The sequence below is a fragment of the Trichomycterus rosablanca genome, chromosome 17 (assembly GCF_030014385.1).
Source record: "Trichomycterus rosablanca isolate fTriRos1 chromosome 17, fTriRos1.hap1, whole genome shotgun sequence".
In the NCBI taxonomy this organism is placed as follows: Eukaryota; Metazoa; Chordata; class Actinopteri; order Siluriformes; family Trichomycteridae; genus Trichomycterus; species Trichomycterus rosablanca.
In genome coordinates this window covers 1,225,001-1,240,119 of record NC_086004.1, presented here as the reverse complement: position 1 = coordinate 1,240,119, position 15,119 = coordinate 1,225,001, and positions in this window count along the sequence as shown.

The window sequence follows — 15,119 nt, the reverse complement described above, 5'->3', positions numbered from 1 at the left end:
GTCCGCACACGCGCCGACGGGGCTTCCGGCGCTTTCTGACAGATTTCGGGTCAGGAACGGCGTAACTTAGCCCAACGCTAGGTCTAATTATGAAATCAAAGGATCAGACATTAAAGGAGCGCCCAAGAGCAAGAAATGAAAGACATCAAACCGTCGTGACACAATGATCGCCCGCCTGAACAAAGCAAACAAGTGGTTTTAATAGCAGCCCGGACCAGCAGCGCCGCCACGCTTACTAGCCGTTTACAAGCTATTATTGTTTTACGGAAATAATAATGGAGTCATATACGATGTGTGTGAGGAGACTCGTGCGGATCTGAACGCCGGGACTACTGTCTAATTATATAATTACATATTTTTAAGGAGGAACCGGGGCCGTGCTTTGTACGTGTTGTTTTGTACAAAGCGCAGGCTGCTCACAGTGCTCATCAGTGCTAATACCAGGGCAACACAGACTGTCATTACTGAGAAAAATATATTAAAACCCTGAATAACCAGGTGTCCTTTTTTTATTGGCACTTTTTAATGCCCAGAGAAGCAAGCAAGTGGGGCAAAGTTTAAAAAACACGTGTGTAAACGCTTCACTGTGTTTTATCAGGGCTTAATTCTGGGCAGGGTCGCGATGGTACAGATTCACTGGACGAAACACTCCGGACAGGTGGCAGGTAGCACTGTCACCCCACAGCAAGAAGGTCCTGGGTTTGATTCCCAGCGTGTGGAGTTCGCAAGTTCTCTCAGTGTCTGTGTGGGTTTCCTCCAGGAGCTCCGGTTTCCTTCCACAGTACAAAGACCTGCAGGTTAACTGAAGGTAATAGAAGTTACCCCAAGTGTGAGTGTGTGTCCTGTGATGGACTGGTAACCTGTCTGAAGTGTTTCCTGCCTTTCACCCAGACCCACTGAGACCCTGACCAAGATACAGCGGTGGTAAAACAGACAATAAATGAATGCCACACAGGAAGGACCCTGGCTGCCCAGAGAGGCGTTTCGAAGACACATGAAGCCGAACATTCATTTACATTTACGGCATTTAGCAGATGCTCTTATCCAAAGTGACAATATACAGTCTCAGCAATTGAGGGTTAAGGGCCTTGCTCAAGGGCCCAACGGCAGCAACCTGGCAGTGGGGGGCTTAAACCAGCAACCTTCTGATTACTAGTCCAGTATCTTAACCACTAGGCTACTGAGAGACGCTTATAGTCCGGATTTAGCTCCATCTGATTTCCACCTTTTTTGACACTCGAAGCTTTAAGGGGAAGAAGATTTTCATGTGATGATGAAATGAAAGCAGCGGTGCATCAGTGGCTACGAGCTCAACCAAAACATGTTTTTTCTGACAGCATTAAAAAGTTGGTACGACGCTGGAACATTGTGAAATCGTCTAGGGAGGAGGTGGATCATCTTCAGTCCACACCGGCAAAAAAAGACGTCCTGCAATTTAGTTTATGTCCTCTTTTTTTTTTTAATTATGAATTTATGATCCATAATAAAACATATGCAAAATAAGAAGCCTTTTCACTGCTGCTCAGCTTTTTAACCCCTGGCGTCTACCGTACATACAGACATAATCAGCTGTGTCTGAGGCTGGAGAGGGGGGCTATACTGTCCTGTCCCGGATGTGTTACTGCATTGTACCTAGTGATTTTGGGGGAAAGTGTATCCACCATGACCCTGACCAGAATAAAGTGGGGGTAAATCATGCAAATTAAATTATAAACATAATGAGAAATATACTAATTATGTTGGATCACACATTTTATACAGTATTTTATATGTATTTCAGCTTTATTGTGGTCAGGGTTTCAGTGGGTCTCCAGCTTCCCCTGAATCACTGATGCAGCGCAATGCAGTAACACACCCTAAACACCCGCCAGTCCCCTTCAGTCACAGCCAATCATGCCTGTCTGTACTGTAGATGCCCGACCGGCTGATAGCACCATTCTTTTTTTCAGTTACATCTAAAGTAATAAACATTTTGGTCTTTATGTGAATCCCACAGCACCACAGTACTAATATTTATCCATATATGATGTTGTGGTTGTGCAGCAGGTGGTGTTGAGACTGCACACTTCCAGGTTCCAGGTTCCAGGTTGAGACTGCACACTACTAAATTTTCTAGTTACCCCGTTTCAGGTGTGAATGAGTGAATGAAAGCGATGCCCTTTGCTAGACTGGCTCCTGAGTCCTGTCCCCGTGGGTTGGTGTTTCCAGAACAGGCTGAGAATGAAGCACTTACTGATTAGAAATAACGAATTATATACTGTATAAAAACATGAATAAATAAATATAGAAAGTTCCAGATCAGGGCGCTGTGATGGGCTGCAGTTCAGTATGGTACCAGTGGGTGGCACTGTGGATCCACCAATCACCATCAACCATCAGCGACTCCGCGAGTAAAACTTTCACCCAAACAACATTAGAGTGAAATCTAAACTTTATACATCAAATATCTTCAATTCTACAAACTTAATATCGATTATAAACACCAAGATTCGTACACTGTGTGTTCAAAAGTATTTAGACACCTGACCCTGAGCTTGCTGAGTTTGAAATCCCGTTTAAAACAGTATTAAAGCTGACTGACCTCTGTGTGATCTCTTAGCTAGAACCACAGCCGCCCTTCAGAGAGGCTTCTTACAATACTTTAAAGTGTTTCTGTGGGAATTTGTGCTCATACAGTCAAAATATATGTTAAATAAAGCCACAAGTAAGCCTCACACAGTGTTCTGGTTCATCTCGGAGTTGTTGAGTGGAGCTGAGATCAGGGCTCTGTGCAAGACACTGGAGCTTTCCTTCACGTCTTTAACAGGGAAGGACCTTCCCTAAACTGTTGCTACAAAGTCAGAAGCATGTCATTTCTTCTATAGAATTGATTTATTACACCTGTTAGCAGCCGTTGTGGCAGAAACACATGAATTTGTAAAGGGTTAAAAGCGCCGACTGTGCCAAAGAGAACGTTTTCTTCATGTCAATATAGAGCTCGCTCATGATGGAACAGGAGAGGACCTTCCCTAAACTGTTGCTGCATGCTGGAAGAATTTTTGAAAAAATTATTTGACTCCTAGGACTGATTAGAAAGCTCAGTAGTAGCTCAGCGGTAGAGGTACCTGACTAGTAATCTGTGTTCGAAATAACTGTGTTCGAAATAAACTTGTTAACTGATGAACCTTGTGTAATGAGTAACTACCGTTCCTGTCATGAATGTAACCAAAGTGTACAACATGACGTTAAAATCCTAATAAACAAACAAACAAACAAACAAACTGATCATTGTAAGTCACGCTAGATAAAAGCGTCTGTAAATGTAAAGCTGCATATTAAGTAATGAAATATAAAAATATATATTTGAATGTATTTTCGCTGTTTGGGTTCGATCCCCGAGCATGAGAAGAGAGGAAAATAAGACGTGGCCAACACAAAAGCCTAGTTCGTTTGTGTACTTTAGATGTACGTAAATGGCAGAAAGCATAATTACGAGGGTAAACAGAGCCGGCAGATAAGGCTGGCCTGCTCGTTTTTTTATTATTATTATTATTTTGTGTAAGTGTAAGTGTAAGTATTTTGTGTGTGTGTGTGTGTGTGTGTGGAGGACAGGAGGAGCTGTTTGAAGAGCCGAGGGAGGTTGTGTTGTTTGCGAAATGACAGTTGTGGTGCAGATCAATAGCGTCAGACTGCCGCCACCTAAATGGATAAGTAGCCATCATGGCATGAAAGACTGTGTTTCTTTTTTTTGCACGGCTAAATTGATCTCTGCGATGGCTCGGGGCTGTTTGTGATGCTCGTCCGGCGCACAATATAGACCTACTGCTGAGAAAATGTCCCGACTGCACTGTATTTATACACAGGGGGAGGGAGACGGGGGGGAAAGTGTGAGTGTGACTGCAATTTTCAGAGCGGGTTCAGTTCAGACCTGTTTTCTCTCTCTATCTGTTCCTAAGCCGAACGTGTACACGTCTAAGCCTCCGGTGTGCCTGAGGGGGGTGGGTGTGTGAGCGTGGGGAGGCTTGGGCGAAGATCAGAAGTTACATACAGGTGTATCGTGACAATCGGCCGTGTGGATTGAGGCCTTGTGGTTTTGGTACCTGCGTGACTGCGGCGGCCGGGCCGAGGAAGCCACGCAGCTGTGTGTATGGAAATTTTTTTTGTCCGTCTGTTTACTTTGGGCTCGCCGTGGCGTGCAGCGTTAGCCTCCGCTTACCAGAGCTAATCCCAGCAGAAATTCTGATAGTTTTTAACAAAAGTCATCTTCTGCCGTCTTATTAATGTGTGTGTGTGTGTGTGTGAGATCTTTATCCATCCTAAGTAGAAACACCTGATTAAAAATCCAGCCTCTCGCTCTCTGGGTAAATATCAATTCAGCTCCTCAGATGTTCTCTGTGTAAACACGGCGGCCGTAGAAAGTGAAAGATTTGCTTCTCTTGTTCTGAGAGGAACCGTCCAACGTTCCGAACATCAGTGACGCGCCCGTTTGCTCCTCGTTCGTGTTTCCGTCTGAAGGGTCTGTGTGTTTTGGAGACTTTCCCTTTCGGCACAGTCGGCGCTTTTAACCCTGCATGACTGGTGGTTAGAAAAAACGGGTGTAATAAATTATAAAACGAAAACGACATGCTACTGACTTTGCAGCAATCAGGAGGTCACTGGTTCAAGCCCCACCACTGCCAGGTTGCTGCTGTTGGGCCCTTGAGCAAGGCCCTTAATTCTCAATTCTGGCTGATCACACAGATGTCAGACGTCCAGCGCAACAAGGTCATGCTCAGGCGTCTGAATACATTTAGCCATACGGCGACAGCTATTTTATTCATTTAAATAATAATATTCAGACTTCTGCACCACTGTGACCCTGACCAGGAAAAATCGGTGGTAAAACATGAAAATGATGATGCTGCACCATGAACTGTATAACTGCAGTATAGGAATTATTTTGGCGTTCGGGTGGCGTTGTGGTCTGTTACCTATATTCAAACCCAGTGCTGTCAGCCGACCAGGCATCTACACACACATGATCGGCTATAACTGTGGGAAAGGGGGGTGATAGAAGCTCTGTGAAGGATTGGTGGTGGCCTGTTTAGGGTGTTCCTACCTTCCACCCAATGTTTTCCGGTGAAACTGCCGGCAGTCGGTTATGGAGCTCTAATAAGCAGGAGCTGCTGTATCTCAGGTGGAATTTTGCGGACCCAGCGTGTGATTCTACAGAAGCTTGTAGATGTTTTTGGTTTTGAAGACGTCGGCGTGCTGATGATTAAACGCCGTATAGGACTGAACTGAAGACGTCGTAACGCCGTGCAGGACTGAATTGAAGACGTCGGCGTGCTGATGATTAAACGCCGTTCAGGACTGAACTGAAGACGTCGTAACGCCGTGCAGGACTGAATTGAAGACGTCGGCGTGCTGATGATTAAACGCCGCGCAGGACTGAACTCAGTGCTCTGGCTTGACTCTTCTGGCTCTCAGCTTCACGTTCATTCATCTTCTTCAACAAGCTGTCAGGACGTTAGCCAGAATTAACCACGCTCACCCAGATCCTGGCGCGCGGTGCACTGCTTTATACCGACCCGGGACCACGGCGGAGAGGCCGTGACCTCAGGGGGGGCAGGATATTAATCACAGTCTGTAATGCTGCCGGACCAGGTGAAGACGCAAAGCATGCTGGGAAGGGGAAAGGGGTTGGAAAAGTTTACCGAGAGGGTGACGCCCCACCGAGCTCCTGACGAGTAAAATAGGAAGAGTAATTAATAATAATAATAATAATAGTAATAATAATAATAATAATAACAATAATATTAATAATTAATAATAATAATTCTAATGATATTATTAATAATAATAATAATATTAATAGTAATAATAATTAATAATAATTAATAATAATAATACTATTAGTGATAATGATAATAATATTAATAATAATATTATTAATAATAATAATAATATAAATAATAACAATAATAATAATTATATTAATGATATTAGTAATAATAATTATAATAATACAATATATATAAGAATATAATATTAACATAATAATAACATAATAACAATTATATTGTAATACTATAATAATAAAAAATAGAACAATAATAATTGTTATTATAATAAAAATACTACTATTATAACAAAAACATTTAAAAATACTTCTACTGCTTCTACTAGTAATAATAACAATATAATAATAATTATAATATAATAATATAATAAATAAACTAGTAATAACATTTAGATACTACTACTAACAATAATTTAAAAATAAAAAAATAATACAATTATTATAATAATATAATATAATGAACAAAAAATAAAACAAACAACAATTACAACAACATAATAATAATAATTATAATAAATATTAAAAATAAAATACTACTGAAATACTACTACTGGTACTACTACTACTAATAATATAAAAATAATAAAATAATTCGTTGTTGACTAATCATGCATTCTAGTCTCGTCCTAATATAAAAAAAGAAAATAAACGCCTTTATTTGTCATTTATACACAAACTCGTGTGCAGTACAATGAAATTATTTTTCTGTGTATCACAGCATGTTTGGAAGCCGGGGTCAGGGTCAGCTATTCTACGGCATCCCTGGTGCAGACAGGGTTAAGGGCCTTAATCGAGGGCCGATTGATAGCCCACTAGGTTCCCACTGTCCCTAAATATGGTGTTAATATGCTAATATTCTTTTACTCCCAGTCATAGCAGGTCTATGAAATTCTGCACACAAAATTGTATACTGTATGTTACAAAGGGAATTGAACCCATAACCTCCCAGCAGCAGCAGCAGAGAAATCAGGTCCAACTGCACACAGAACTGAAACATTTTCAGCTTTACCATGAAAACTCCACATACTTTCATCCCTGTGGTGTAAGATGGGCGGCGTTTGGGTTGATGAGCATTAGTAAGTGAACCCTGTGAAAGGCCTCGCCGTGTGTGTTCCTCCACATTCCTCTTTAATTAGCGCTGACAGTTTGCGGTTAGAAACGACGGTCCGGTTAAGTGAAGCGGACACTCGGCGCTGTGGACACCTCGGCTAGGAAACGTTCAGCGACCTTAATGACTCCCATCCACAGAGCTGCCAGGGTTCATAAAATACTAATCTGTGAGCTCGGCTGACAGGGTTTAGCCGTTATTTTTAGGTCAGTGCGACTGTTCGGCTGAAATGCGGTTTAGGGAAAGGAATTCGGAACAGGACTGAAGTGATCTGTGTTTTAGGTTTGCTTTTGAAACTTGTAGCCACCAGTTTTAGCGGCTTTACTGTCCGGGTACGGATGCTGGTACATGTGGTGGAGGAGCACAGAGAGCATAGCGTGTTCCTACATACCTTATCTTAAACCTCATACAAGCTGCCCAAATACTTTTGGCCATTATGGTGGAGTGTTGGTCTCCCAGAGACGTGGTGGCTCGGTAGGTAGCACTGATGCCTCACAGCAAGAAGGTCCTGGGTTTTATTCCCAGGTGAAACAGTTTTCTACCACAGTACAAAGACGTGCAGTCAGGTTAAGTGGAGATACTGAAGTCTCTTTGGTATGAGTGTGTGTGTGTGTGTGTTTGTGTGTATTTCCTGCCTTTGGCCCAGTAAATCGGACCCACCGCAACCCTGACCAGGATACATCAGTGGTAGAACAGACAATAAACGAATGGACGAATGAACGCGGCTCCCAACACTGTCTGTAAGCGATTAAGAAAACTAAAATGTTGATTATAATGATCGGTGCTGTTTTGGTCCTTGCTAGTGTCTCATGGTTGTAGTTTCTTTATACAGAGGGGGCCATAAATGTATACAGACTTTAGGATGTGATCCCCCAACGTGCTATTGATTTTGATTTAACACCCCTGGGGGACCCTAAGTGTCATTTTTTCAGGTACACTATATGGCCAAAAGTATTCGGACACCTGACAATGAGCTTGTCTTACGTTCTACTAATTTAACACCCCTGGACTTCTACAACCCCAAATCAGAAAAAGTTGGGACAGTATGGAAAATGCAAATAATAAAAACACAGAGTTTCTTACATTTACTTTGACTTTTATTTGATGTCAGACAGGATGAACCTGAGGTATTTCATGTTTTATCTGCTCAACTTCATTTCATTTATTAATAAACATCCATTCCTGCATTTCAGGCCTGCAACACATTTAAAAAAAAGAGATGGAATGCTGATTCATCTGACCATAATACACGTTTCCACTGTGTGATGGTCCATCCTAGATGCCTCCGAGCCCAGAGAAGTCGACGCCGCTCCTGGACATGGTTAAGATAAGGCTTCTCTTTTACACAGTAAAGTTTTAAGTATCATTTGTGCAGTAACTCTGTATTGTAGAGCTTGATAAAGGTTTGATAAACTAATCCCTCACCCATGTGGTTATATCAGCTATTGTTGAGTGGAGGTTCTTGATGCGGCGCTGTCTGAGGGATGGAAGATCACGAGTGTTCAGATTAAGCTTGTGCTCTTGGCCTTTACGCACCGAAATTCCTCCTGATTCCTTGAATGGTTTAATGATATTCTGCACTGTAGAGGGAGAACATGCAAATCCCTTCCAATCTTTCTTTGAGGTTCATTGTTTTTAAACATTTCAATCATTTTCTCACACATTTGTGGACAAACTGGATCCTCTGATCATCTTTACTCATCAGAGACTCTCAGCCTGTCCTGGATGCTGTTTTTGTACCAAATCATGATTACAGTCACCTGTTCACATCACATCATTATTTAGTTTTTTCACCTCATTACAGCCCTAAATCACCCCTTCCCAACTTTTTTTGGAATGTGTTGCAGGCCTGAAATGCAGGAATGGATGTTTATTAATAAATGAAATGAAGTTGAGCAGATAAAAGATGAAATATCTCAGGTTCATCCTGTCTGACATCAAATAAAAGTCAAAGTAAATGTAAGAAACTCTGTGTTTTTATTTTATTGCATTTTCCATACTGTCCCAACTTTTTCTGATTTGGGGTTGTACTTTTCTTTCGTTGAAGTGTGTCTAAATTTTTTTGGCCCTTCTGTATTTTGTGCTCGTGTTAATGTTGTGTTTGGACGTGTGCTATTTTTGGACTCGAGTTGAATATCAGGGTAATTCTGGCTCAGTTCTAGTAAATAAATAAATAAATGAGTCTGTCCGGTTATTATTGACGTCCTATCGTTAATATTTGCTGCGTCTTCAGTGCGACTTCACAAAGTCCAGTTTCATCCCGTCTATAAAATCTTTAATTCCCACGGACACGGTGGTGTTTACTTCCCTGCCCAGACTGAAACCCGAACCCTCGTCCACACTCGGGAAACTCTATCAAAGGGCAGATTATTGAGGTTTTGTTGTTGAAGGGCGCGTCCGGGTCCTCGGGACGTCATTTTAACCGTACACCAGAGGTTCTCAGACGTCCTAAAGGTCTGGCAGGGACCAGGGGTGGGGGGTGGGGGGTGGGTGCACCGGGCCCGGCGTAGTGTTTTGTATCGTGCAATGGTGTGTGTGGTTGGCCGGCGTGGTTAGCGGCGTTGTTTGCTTTAGGTGGGATGAAAGCGAGACGGCGGAGCTGCGTTTGCTCACCTGCAGCCGCCGTCCGTTCAGGTGCGTTCGTAAACAAAACGCTGCAAAAGCTGCACCCTCGGGCCTGTATTAAAAAAATCAGCTGCATGAGCTTTGATCTCTTCCTTCAAAACCTCACTGTGTGTGTGTGTGTGTGTGCGTGCGTGCGTGCGTGTGTGTGTATGTGTGTGTGCGTGTGTGTGTGTGTACACTCGGGGATTAGGAACAGTCTGAATCAACAGCTCGACTGCTCTAGGTGTCATTTTGAAGCTTTTCTCATTTTTCAGAACTTAAACTACAGAAACTGAAGAGAAAACGATCGGCCTGTTATTAGGTACGTCTCAGGTACGTTATGTGGCCAAAAGTATTCGGACGCCTGAGCATAAGCCCGTCCTTTATTGCATCTTACAAACAAACGGTACTAAAACAGAGTGACCTCTGTGTGACCTGTTTGCTGGAACAACAGCCGCTCCTGTGAGAAGCCTCTCACAGGACTTTGAAGTGTGTCTGTGGGAATTTGTGCCTGTTCAGTCAAAAGACGACAGCACTTTATTTCGGTTCGTCTTTATAGAGCTCACTTTGGGCCTTCCCTAAACTGTTGCTGTGAAGCTGGCAGCATGTGTTTTCTTCTCAAGTCACCTGTGAATAAAAAGCTCGTAAACCGTGATGCTGAAAGACATTAATGAGCTGAAGGAAGCTGTTTCATTCGCGTGCTTCCTTCCCGAGGTGTAGGTTTTCCCCCCTGCGCCCTAAAATTAAGTTTTATTACATTTTAGGGAAGATCTGTACACACACACACACACACACACACAGTATCAGGCCAACACACATTCTGTAAATTCCAGTAAAATGCTAAACTAGAAGCTTGTTCACTAGCGGTTTTGGACCTTTGGCCCTTAATTTTTTGAAGAATGCCAGAAATGTTTACGTGATGCACCCTGAACGCGTCGCCATTCCACCACAGGACACACACACACCGACACACACAGTCACACTTAGGATAAATTCTAGTAGCTGGAGTCGGCCTGACTGCACGTCTTTGGACTCATCGAAGAAAACAAGAGCAGACCCCAAAGGAGCCTGGCCGCCCAGTCGGGGAATCAAACCCATGCCCTTCTCGCTGTGAAACTGAATTAAATGTGAATCATAAGGGTATCAAAATTGAATCAAAATTGAATCAAAATTGAATCAAAATTGAATCAAAATTGAATCAAAATTGAATCAAAATTGAATCAGAAGTGAATCAGAAGAGAATCAGAAGAGAATCATAATTGAATCAAAAGAGAATCAAAAGAGAATCAAAAGAGAATCAAAAGAGAATCAAAAGAGAATCAGAAGAGAATCAGAAGTGAATCAGAAGTGAATCAGAAGTGAATCAGAAGTAAATCAAAAGTAAATCAGAACTGAATCATAATTGAATCAAAAGTGAATCATACGTCAATCAGAAATGAATCAGAAGTAAATCAGAACTGAATCATAATTTAATCAAAAGTGAATCATACATCAATCAGAAATGAATCAGAAGTGAATCAAAAGTGAATCAGAAGTGAAGTGAATCAGAATTGAATCAGAAGATAATCAGAAATGAATCAGAAGTGAAGTGAATCAGAAGTGAAGTGAATAAGAAGTGAATCAGAAGGGAATCAGAAGTGAATCAGAAGTGAAGTGAATCAGAAGTGAAGTGAATCAGAAGTGAAGTGAATCAGAAGTGAATCAGAAGTGAATCAGAACTCAGCGAGTTGGAACGGTGGGTTTGGGATGAAAGAATCAGGTGGATAAATGAATCAGAAATGAATCAGAAGTAAAGTGAATCAGAAGTGAATCAGAAGTGAATCAGAAGTGAAGTGAATCAGAAGTGAAGTGAATCAGAAGTGAAGTGAATCAGAAGTGAATCAGAAGTGAAGTGAATCAGAAGTGAATTAGAAGTGAAGTGAATCAGAAGTGAATTGAATCAGAAGTGAATCAGAAGTGAAGTAAATCAGAAGTGAATCAGAAGTGAATCAGAAGTGAAGTGAATCAGAAGTGAATCAGAAGTGAAGTGAATCAGAAGTGAATCAGAAGTGAATTGAATCAGAAGTGAATTGAATCAGAAGTGAATCAGAAGTGAATCAGAAGTGAAGTGAATCAGAAGTGAATCAGAAGTGAATTGAATCAGAAGTGAATTGAATCAGAAGTGAATCAGAAGTGAAGTGAATCAGAAGTGAATCAGAAGTCGGTGAGTTGGACCTGTGGGTTTGAGATGAAAGAATCAGGTGGATGAATGAATCGTAAACGGCGCCTCTGGTTTGAGCTTCGATCCTTTGATGTGTTCCCCTCCAGGTGCTAAACGTTACTGTTCTGCGTCCAGAACACCTGATCCTTCAGGGACTCGGCTGATGCCAAGCTGGAGTAATTGGCGCTGCCAGGCATCAAGATTACTCTGATAAAATTACTCAGCTAATTGAAATAATGCTATTTGCCAAAGCTTGTAATTACTTGTGAATAATTAACCGCGCGTGATTGGAGTGCCTCGAGTGCGCGGCTAATCAAATAATTTGACCTCACAGATTAGACATTCGGGGAACGTCTTACTCACGGGCGGCGGAGCGCCGAGTCCCGTCGTGGTGGCGGAGGAGGCCGGCGGGCGCCCCGGGGAGCGCGTTTATTCACGCGCTTTATTTATTTAGCCCGGAGGTTTGTGGAAGCGCGCTGCTTTTGTCGCTCCTTTGCTAATCGTTTCGCTCCTTAGCATTTCAAACGGCGGCGCTTTACTGTTTTAGTATCGCGCTCGCTGCTGGTACGGCTGAGCGGCGCGGACTCACCCCGCGGCGGGGTCCCACTGGGCTCTCCGTCGTAAACGCGGCTCGTTGGCGAGGTGTGAAGCCGTAAGCCGAGGCGCTAATTGAGTGTGAAGAGAAACACGAGCTCCTTCACGTGCTCATCCACACACCACCCCTGCTAGGTCCGGGTTAGAGCCGCGATAAAGCCCCATCGCGGGGGGAGTTTCCTGCCCCGGCTTGTTTTAACGGCTGGATCTATTATTGTTATTAAGCTGATCTCGACACCTGTGCTGCCCCCCCCCCCCCCCCCCCCCAAAAAAAAACACATAAAGGGTAAAGGGTAAAGAAAATCCTCTTTATCCAGCACAACACGATTCATCTATAAACTCGGTTCTGTTTCTCTCTCGAGCGCCGAGGTGAGAAGCTCATGATGTCTACGAGAACGATGACATCATGAGGCCCCAAAACCAACCCACCCCCCGTCCTCCAAAACTGAGCCTCCAGAAACTGCTTCATCCCTGAATAAACTGGTCAAGGTCCCATGAGTACAAGAATCAACAGAATTAAATCAGAAGTGAATCAGAAGTAAATCAGAAGTGAATCAAAAGTGAATCAGTGGTGAATCAGAATTGAATCAGAATTGAATCAGAAGTGAATCAGAAGTGAATCAGAAGTGAATCAGAAGTGAATCAAAAGTAAATCAGAAATAAATCAGAAGTTAATCAGAATTTAATCAGAATTTAATCAGAATTGAATCAGAATTGAATCAGAATTAAATCAGAAGTGAAGCAGAAGTAAAACATAACTGAATCTTAATTGAATCAAAAGTGAATCAGAAGTATATCAGACGTATATTAAAATTGAATCAAAACTGAATCAAACATGAATCAAAACTGAATCAGAAGTAAATCAGACGTATATTATAACTGAATCAAAAGTGAATCAAAAGTGAATTAGACGTGAATTATAATTGAATCTTAATTGAATCAAAACTGAATAAAAAATGAATCAGAAATATATCAGAGGTATATTAAAATTGAATCATAATTGAATCAAAAGTGAATAAGAAGTGAATCAGACGTGAATCAAAACAAAATCAAAAGTGAATCAGAAGTTAATTAGAAATAAATCTGAATTGAATCAGAAGTCAATCAGAAGTGAATCAGAAGTGAAGTAAAGTGAGTGAGTAAGGTACTGGACCCCATAAAAATTTAGGGTTAATCATATCCCAGTACCATCGAGCTGACACCGCTGGACCCCTGAGCAACAACCAATCCCACATGCTGCTCTAAGTGTGTGATATCCAGGAGTGTTACAGTATATCGCTGCTCTGGTCTATCACGATTACTGAGTGTAAGAAATATTTACTGTTTATATCCTTCAGTTCCCCCCGGGTCTGTGTTCTGTGAGATAATAATCTGGTAATTCCTGCGCTTGACGTGTTCAGGTGATTTGTGAGAAGCTCTGGAGGAGGTGCAGGAGGTGCAGGAGGACGCTCGGGGTTCCCACCAAACAGCTGAGCGCTCGGGACTGGTAAAGCAACATGCTAGCACTGAGCGCATTCCTCAGCCGTTCTCACGCCGGACTCAGATCACCAGAGTAATGCTAATGAGGGGTGCATCAGTGAGTCGCATCTTCCCCCGAGGGTTTGAACATTCAGGGCTGTAAGTGCGCTCACATTCCTTCCATTAAAAATATACGTTTAAACTGAAGAAATATTCACGCCGCGGTCGCACGTGTGTCGAGCCTGAGAAACGAGCCGCGGTCCGGACCGCCACACTCACCTACAGCGACGTTTCAGCGCTAAAGTATCGGGACGCCCCTTCAAACTACTGAATTCATGTTTCTCAGCCACACTAACTGCTAACAGGTGTAATAAATCAATTAATAAGCAAAATGATGAGCTTCTGACTGTGAAGCGACAGTTTAGGGAAGGTCCGTTCCTGTGCCTGCATGACTGTAAACTAAAAATTGTGTATATAATAAATACTGTCAATAAATATTGTATATACACTGATCAGCCATAACATTATGACCACCACCTTGTTTCTGCACTCACTGTCCATTTTATCAGCTCCACTTACCATATAGAAGCACTTTGTAGTTCTACAATTACTGACTGTAGTCCATCTGTTTCTGTTCTTCAATGGTCAGGACCCTCACAGGACCCCCACAGAGCAGGTATTATTTAGGTGGTGGATCATTCTCAGCACTGCAGTGACACTGACATGGTGGTGGTGTGTTAGTGTGTGTTGTGCTGGTATGAGTGGATCAGACACAGCAGTGCTGCTGGAGTTTTTAAACACCTCACTGTCATTGCTGGACTGAGAATCATCCACCAAGCAAAAATATCCAGCCAACAGCGCCCCGTGGGCAGCGTCCTGTGAGCACTGATGAAGGTCTAGAAGATGACCGACTCAAACAGCAGCAATAGATGAGCGATCGTCTCTGACTTTACATCTACAAGGTGGACCGACTAGGTAGGAGTGTCTAATAGAGTGGACAGTGAGTGGACACGGTGTTTAAAAACTCCAGCAGCGCTGCTGTGTCTGATCCACTCATACCAGCACAACACACACTAACACACCACCACCATGTCAGTGTCACTGCAGTGCTGAGAATCATCCACCACCTAAATAATACCTGCTCTGTGGTGGTCCTGTGGGGGTCCTGACAAAGCATGTAGAGAAACAGACGGACTACAGTCAGTAATTGTAGAACTACAAAGTGCTTCTATATGGTAAGTGGAGCTGATAACATGGACAGTGAGTGTAGAAACAAGTGTAATAATCCTCGTTAGATTAGAATCGTTACTGTTTGATAATTCACGTGAACTGAG